Source organism: Sebastes umbrosus, chromosome 23 (assembly GCF_015220745.1).
Source record: "Sebastes umbrosus isolate fSebUmb1 chromosome 23, fSebUmb1.pri, whole genome shotgun sequence".
Classification (NCBI taxonomy): domain Eukaryota; kingdom Metazoa; phylum Chordata; class Actinopteri; order Perciformes; family Sebastidae; genus Sebastes; species Sebastes umbrosus.
The window spans coordinates 2799441-2805896 of NC_051291.1; positions in this window are offsets into that span (position 1 = coordinate 2799441).

Consider the following 6456-nt stretch of genomic DNA (forward strand, 5'->3'; position numbering starts at 1 on the left):
ATCATAATCATCATCATCATCATCCTCATCCTCATCATCATCATCTCCTCCATCATCATCATCAATTTCATCTTCATCATCATCAACATCCTCATCATTTCATTCATCATCATCATCATCACCATCATCCTCCTCATCATCATCATCATCCTCATCATCATCATCATCATCATCTCCTGCGTCATCTTTTTTCTTCTTCTCTATATATATTCACCTTCATCACCATATTCCCCCCTTCTTCATCATCATCATCATCATCATCATCATCATCCTCATTGCAATATTCTCATCAGCAACAGGAGCTCCAGCATCCTCATCATCCACCTTATTTAAAATTAAATATTCAAATTCAAGATCCATTTTTTTTTTACAGCTGCATAATTCACATCACATTAAAAAAAATCTACATGCCATCATTGTGTATAATTTAATTATTATTTTTATATTTATTCAGCCAGATATGTAGCATAAGATAAGGAACAGTACTTAATTAGAATCTACTTAACCTAACCTTTTTATGGTATTTACTTAATTACTAATTATTTTTTTCTAATTATTTTTACACTTAATTAATTAATTAATTAATTTGTTTGTTTATTTAAGGTTTCTATCTTACTACCATGAATTATATTATTGTAGATCTTATTACCTTTAATTTTAACTAATTAATTAAATTATTTTAAAAATTATTTCTATTTTATTTTTTCTGTAACTTTACCGTTACCTTATGTGTGTATATGTGTATGTACATATTAAATGTTAAATGTAAGATATTATTTTTTGTATTATGGCACCGGTGTTATGTTTTGTTATGTTTATTATGCTATGTTTGGAAAAAAAAGGAATAAAACGTTTTCCCCAAAGAATGATAAAGGAACATTGGTGGACCTGCCAAAAACAATCCACGGGATTAAAACTGTAAAAGTCATCCAAGATGTCCTGCTGCCAGGTATGAGACAAACTGCTACACCTCTCATACTGATGACAGATACTACAATTATTGAGTTGGCACCGTGCTTTATTGCTGTGCCACCTGTCGGCCTCCCCGGGGGTTAACCTGGGTGTGATTACAGCTCGCTGCTTTTCTTTTTTTTGTTCGTTAGCCAAATTAAATCCGAACTAAGACTTGTATTTAATTTCTAATCACAAGGATCACAGGCAGCCTATGATTTTTAATCCAAGCATGGAATAACGTCTGTGTTTTTATAATGCCTTGTGTCCTGGTGTTAATGCCAGTTAAGAAACACAAAGAGACTGTTAAATAAGTAAATGATCTCCCAGCATGCACCCATAAACGTCTCTATGTGTCTATTTCATAGTCGTTTCTTTGAGTTGTTGAAGATTACATCCTCTATGAAAAAGGTTGGCTGCCACATAGAGAGTTCAAATAGCGTTTTTCTCACCTAACAGTTACTGTGTGAATAAACTGCTCTTAAAGCTGCAGGAGGCAGATTGGAGCAAATGTGTTTTTAAAAACATTACTTTTATAAAACACTATATCCTGACAATAGAAAATGAGACAGGTAATCTGAAAAAAATCATGTGTCTTTCAGTGTCCTTCGATGTCCTTCGGTGTCCTTCAGTGTCCTTCGGTGTCCTTCGGTACTCCTAACGGCATCAATATCATGTGCAATACTACTTTTTCCATTCTCATGTGCAATATTACTTCTTTTCTCATCATATGCAATATTACTTATTTTTCTTTCTTTTTTATCTTACTTTACCTTTTTTATTTTACTTATCTTATTTACTCATTTTACTAAATGTATCCTACTTTATTGTTATTCTATTAGGCACTGGTGCTAGAAATAGTACTTTTTATTTTATACGCTTGAACTTGTTGTAATTTTGAGCGATCTCTGGCACAAGAATTTCCTTCGGGATTAATAAAGTTCTATTTTATCTTATCTTATCTACAAGATTTCACAGACCGGAGGAAAACAACAAGGGTTTGTGACCCAGCCGCCATGTTGAGATCAGTTGAGGAAATACCAAGCACCGCCCAGCCGGAGCAAACTTTCACATTTACAGCTAAACAGTACACTACAAGATGTTTCTGAACTGTCATTTACAATAACATAATATTAATTCATGTTTGATCAGCGCTGCCTAGTTTGACCGTTTGATCGGAGTTCGCGAGTGATTGACAGCTGCCTCTGAACCATGGATGTATTAAAAGAACTGGATACAGCGTTGGAGGCGGGGCCCCGGTCATTCCTATGAGAGTTGCTCAGTGGCGCATGAAGCCTAAATGGCTCGACTTCCGTCTGGAAAAGTACCCGGATCTTGGCGGAGTATAGCGTTCGAGATGATTGGCGGAGTAGCGTCCACCTGGTCACATGACTCGGTCACGGGGTCCCAACGTCACGCTGTCATCACGGCTTGCGCTCCAGCCTCGTTCTGGGTCTCACTCACATGAACGGAGGAGGTGAAATAACTCTGGATTCAGCTATTAGTGCATTTTACAACTTTAAAAACTTAATTTTTTAAATAAGGGCTGTTAGAGTGTTCGTAATGGGGAAATTGATTTACCTCAAAAAAAATTATCCGCTGAGTTACAGACATCTCTTTCCCAACAGCCAATAGGAACGCTCTCTCTCTCTGAAATGACCTGTGATTGGTCAAAGTCTCCCGTCACGGACTAGATGTTTTAAAGCCTGAAAACAGAGCCATGAGGAGGAGCAGAAGTCTAGTTATCTCTCAGAACACTTGAATTACAATATGATGAAAGGTTATTATGGGATTTTTGTCCAGTGATGCCAAAAATATACTGCCCACTGCAGGTTTAAGTGCCTTTTACTATCCATCCTACTTATCAAGAATGGCCACTTGTGTTCAGCATCATGTATCCTGGATTGTTAATAAATGTAGAAATAACCTAGATTACAGTTCTCAGTGATGAGGCATCTCAAAAACACCACAGATGGACTCATGCAAAGTCTCTTGCTCTTGACCCTGAACGAAGCCAGCCAGAGAGGATGTCAGTGTGATTCATCCATCAGGCAGCACCAGCCTGAGTGTTACTAACTCCGAGCCGGCGCGCTGCTCCACGTCAACTCTCTCTTTCTCTCTGAGCGATATCTGGCAAGAGCCCAAAGGTCAGACCTGTCATCCAACGCTCGGCTCCCACCAGAGGAAGCTTCCCACGTGTTGCCTTCCCATGTCAGAAACTCATAAGTGAATATTTCCCTGAGTCATGCCGCAGCTGGCCGGCGGCGCAGGACTATAGACAGACAGAAAGAGGGGCCAGATCACTTGGAGGGATGGATTTCTACAGCCCTGCAGTCTTTCACATTACAGCTACACCTGAGAGCTGCAGGGGTAACCACAGGGTGATACTGGTGGGACTACTGGTCAAGGGCACCTTGAAGTTGCTGGACAAGGTGGAAAGAAATCTGTCTTTTGAGTTAGTTTCTAAATGAATTTTCCTTTTTTAAAAAAAGACATTTACAGCAAGCCCTAATTAAAACAAGTAGAATCCAATAAAATACACATTATACACCAATAGCACTTAACCTTTGTTGTGAAGGATTTTGAAGGCTGATGTAGTTCTACGATGTGGTATTTTACAGTTGCCATTCACCATCCTCCTAGTTACTCTATTACTGTCTTGTCCTTAGATATATCTGGAGAGAGGCTCTGGGGCTAGACCAGGGGTCTGCAACCTGCAGCTCTGGAGCCACCTGCGTCTCTTTAGCTCCTCTCCAGTGGCTCCATGTGGATTATTAAAAATGGAAATGAATAACTGTTTTTTTGTTTACATTTTCATTTTTATTCATCATTGTTGTAGGTCAATGGTACGACGTCATAATATTATAAAGTAGTAATTTTACGTGTTATTTTCTTTTTTTTCTCGTAAAGTTATGACTTTATTCTCGTAATATTACGACTTTTTTCTCGTAAAGTTATGACTTTATTCTGTAAATCTCAGATGTTTTTTCCTCAATGTGGTCCTAATACTCCGTAGTACATTGTCTCTTTGGCCCTCACTGCATTAGACTTATATACTATATACTTAGACTATAAACTGTGTTACCTTCATCACAATGATCACATGTTTTGCAACTCCAGAAAGAATTTTTTTTTTTTTGCCTAAAATGGCTAATGTAAAAATAGATTGTTGACACATTTAAAAACGAATTTGAGAAAACAAAAATGAGTAAAGCTCTCAAAGCTATAAGTAGATTGTGTCTTTTGCCGTATATAGTCTGTGTATTTTTGGTTTAAAAAGCTGTGGGCTGAGCTGAGGACTACAGTATGTGTACAACAGCCAGAAGACTATGAGCATCTCCATCTCCAAGTGGCCACGCACTTGGCACCAAACCCATACCAATAATACATTTATACCTCAGATTCCTAATCTTAGATATTCACATCTCTACCTTCTAAAAAAAACTCCTAATCCCAGACAATCATTTCCTGTTATAGTGACTCACTGCCACTGACATCAACTAAAACATAGGCTAACACTTGATCGATTCCTGCATCAATTACTGTCATTAATGAAGCCCATATATGCCATATTTTACCCAAAAACAAGCAAACTAGTTACTTCATGCAGCACCCTCTGTGTACTTTATTGTCACAGCAGCACTCATTTTGTGAAAGCAGACGTCAGTTCATTTTGAGTGGACGTCACATTTCAGACCTACACGTTTCAAATAACAATAACACAATCCTCACCACTGAGTTTGCAGTTCAGCAGCAGCCTCTCGGGCCGTCAGCAGGATATCTGATGAGCTTCAACCCGGACTGGATCCTTTGAGCAACAGTATTTAAATTACACTTAAGTGCACCAAACAAGAAGACAGGGCAGTTTTTTAGTATAGATATAGAAGTAACATCAACAGACAGACAATGAGAAGCAGGTGCATGAATGATAAAACGCAGAACACAACCCAGCCTCAAAGCGTCAACGTATACGGTTTGTGTCTGGAGCCGTTAACACCGACACCAACTTCTCCACCGCTACTGTACTGAACTATTCCTGGTTTTGAAACCCCCAGTGAAGGAGAAAACTTCTCCTCAGGCTGAAAAGATGCTGTCAGTGAGCAGGTAGTTAACCCAGACTGGTACAGGTGTTGATGGCCAACATCAGAAGACTGTGGTTGCACTGGGAAAGCTCGGTTGAACAGATATTGATTCCTGTCTGACCACAGTAATGGAGAAGGAGTCTGGTAAACCTGCAGGGAAACTGTTATATTTCTATTTTTACTTACAGAGGTTTTATTTCAGCAACAACCTACAAATGATGAGGTCCATCACTCCAACAGGGAGGAAACCAAAGTATAACTGCATAACATGAAACAGACGTATATAGATAGTGGATTCCAATCAGCTGTAATCTGGAGGTTCGTACTAACTGACACCTATAAAGACCAGCGACGAGGTGCAGCGCGGAGCTTTAGTGTCCTGTGATGATCATTTTATCCAAGCATGATAGACGTGCATTCATCCCTGATGATAATGCAAGTTAAGAAACACAAAGACACGGTAAAATAAGAGCATCAATCTAAGCATCAATCTAACTTTATATGTTACAGTTAGGCTACTGTATATCGAAATATGAAGGTCGTATTGTTTACCTTTGTGTTATTGGTGGAGGTGGACGTGACACAACGTAGCCTATTAAATATAAGCCTACGTTCAATAGGTTGCTTTATTTATTAACGATAAGCGCAATGAAATGAATGAATGCTTTATAAATTGCTGTGAATTTTGCGTTGCACACCAAAGGGATGGGGGAGGTGTGAGTGGGAAAATGTCCTCAAACATAAGGAGCATTTTCCAGCGTGGACTGCCACGTCAGATGCCCTCCATTCAGCGAGCAGAGCTCATTCGATAACAAAGTGTGGGTCACTCTTTCTTCTGGGTCATCGCTTTCCACTGGATTCAGGAGCTGCTGACTCAACCGCAGGGGTCAAAGTTCACCGAGGAGTCAAAGTGCACATCACAAGCTGACTCTGTAAAAAACACCAAATAGTCTCTTTCTGTCAGAATTATATGAGCAAAAAAATCGTTTAAAATTTCAGTGCTGTTCCTGCTGGAAGTAATTACACCCTGCTTAGTGGTGCGTCACCATTTTTTGCACGCTGTCAACGCGTTATTCTTTATTTGTTGCCTAATTGGCTGCAGAAGCTCGCGGGCGTGTCTCTCCCCCTCAGTCGCAGAGTGTCCTTCGTCTGTTAATAATGCAGAGGGATGGTGAAACTTTAATTTTCAACTTGAATGCATTTGCAGTGACTATCTTGGTGTGCATTTCCCCTCCTCTCGCTGTCAGGTCACTGTCACTGTGTGCAAAACAAAGCGGAACTATTTATACACTTCAAACTTGATAGCTCCTGTGAATCGCCGTGAACAATGTGTTAGTGGATCCTAGAATGAGACGCCCCGACTGAAATACTATGCTCAGGGAGGGCTGTGACATTTCAGATAACATTTAGAGGCCAGCCTAAT